Source organism: Galeopterus variegatus, unplaced genomic scaffold (genome assembly GCF_000696425.1).
Source record: "Galeopterus variegatus unplaced genomic scaffold, G_variegatus-3.0.2 Scaffold1723, whole genome shotgun sequence".
Lineage (NCBI taxonomy): Eukaryota > Metazoa > Chordata > Mammalia > Dermoptera > Cynocephalidae > Galeopterus > Galeopterus variegatus.
Window position 1 is genome coordinate 166,021 of NW_007727834.1, and position 2,173 is coordinate 168,193.

Consider the following 2,173-nt stretch of genomic DNA (forward strand, 5'->3'; position numbering starts at 1 on the left):
TTGCTTGTTTGGCATTGTAGATTCGTTGTTGAAAGATTTATTCATTTTTTTGTTGCTCTTGGAAATGCAAATAGTACTCTGGTATCACAGCGCAGCTCGCTTGAACCCGCAGCAGGGCTTGGGCACTCTCAGGAGTCTTCTTTTGTGTCGGCCCTTAAACCTTGAACCTGTTGTTGCTTGTTTGGCATTGTAGATTCGTTGTTGAAAGATTTATTCATTTTTTTGTTGCTCTTGGAAATGCAAATAGTACTCTGGTATCAGAGCGCACACTTCTCAGGGTCGCGCTGTCTCCTGGCATGGCCGCTCCTGACCCGTCACCATCTTAGAATCCCCCCACAGTTTTTGTATTGGAAACCATACAAAATGCAACTACATGAGAGAAACAGAGATTGAACAAGAACAGGCAGACTCTGTGAGTACAAGCTCAGTGAATGGGAGAAGAAGAGCTGGTCAAATTTAAATTCTTTCTTTTTACAACTTCGGCCTGAGATTAAGTATAATCCATGTGGCACACTGGTAACAATTGAGGTGTTAATAGGAAAAGAAAAATTTCTCCATTGGAGAACCAGAAAACTTGAAGCCAAAACAATGTGGCCAATAAAGAGACTGTGAGAATTGTAGAAGTAAAAGGGCCAGGAAAGGGATTCAAAAAATTCTGTTCATCACATTTCTAAGCCTAGAATCTCACATGCTTAGAATAGACTCAGAGATGCTCAACTAAAAGTAAAATATCTAAACAGATAGGTATACAGATGTAAACAGATATTTCAGAATTTTTTAGCCAAGTCCAGGCAATATAATTCTCTGTGAAACAAGAGAAAGAATAGCAATCTAAGAAATAAATAACAGAATACAGAACATTTACAGTTTAACAGCAATAGTGTCCAGGAAACAATACCATAGTTTCTGAATTAAGAGAAATGAAGAAATTAAAACTTATTCACAAGAGAAAATTAAATCAACAGACTCCAACGTCAGGATAAACTGGATATTAGAACTGGCAGAAAAAAATTTAAGGAGTCTATTAATACTTTTGTCAATGAAGTCAAACACAATAAAATATCGTGGGAATGTCGGTCATACCAATTCCATCTTTGGCCTTCAAAGCTCTCATTTGTCTTCTCTACAACCTTTTCCTATACAGGTTACCTAGCAACCCGAGGCAAAATAGGATTTAGTGCTCTGTTAGTTTAAGATAAGGCCATAGGAAGGAAATAACTTTTAGTATAAACAAATCTTGATCACAAGACTACTGGGAATTGCCCACATCAACAGATTTTTCTCCTTAGCATAGTTCTAACTTTGTCTCTAAGCCTCTCATAAACTCCCAGTTCCCCATCCCCCACGACAGTGCAAGGAACAGCAGTGCACATGTCTGGATGTCACTCACCTGATCTTTCCCATTTGTAAACTACCCTTCAGTAAACTCCTGGTAATACTTTATGAGTTGTTTGCTTCATTTTTAAGTCAAAGTTTTTTCATGTTTCAGAGACTAATATTTTATCTTAGCTCTATCCTTGCACAAATATCAGTGAATAAAAATATGTGAAACATAAATATGAAGAGAGAAAAAGAAGCTGTAAAGAAGAACCAAATGAAAATTTTAGAAATGAAAACTATCATATGTGAAATAAAATGACTAGCAAAGGGTGGGTACCTAACAGCCAAATGGACATGTTAGAGGAAGGAGTAAGTGAAGTTAAAGCGAGATTAATACAAATTATCCAATGTAAAGAACAGGGAGATAAATGATTTAAAAAATGCAAAGAGCCTAGGAGAACTATCAGAAAACATCAGATTGTCCAAATATACATGTAATTGAAAACCCAGAAGGAAAAGACAGAATAGGATAGAAAGAATATTTAAAGAGATAATGGCCAAAAATGTCTAAAATTTAAGGAAATCATAAATTTATAGATAAAAGGCACTATAAAACAACTAACAAATAAATGTAAAATCTACACCAAAGTTAATTAAAGACAAAGCGTTGAAAGACAAAGATAAAAAAAAAAAAAGAAATCTTGAAACTAACAAAAGAAAAATGACATATTATATATAGGGTAACAATGACACAATTAATGTCTGATCTCTCATCAGAGACTGAGGCCAGAATAGAGGGGAATGGCATTTTTAAAGTAATGAGGGGATAATTCCACTCAAAATTACATATTCC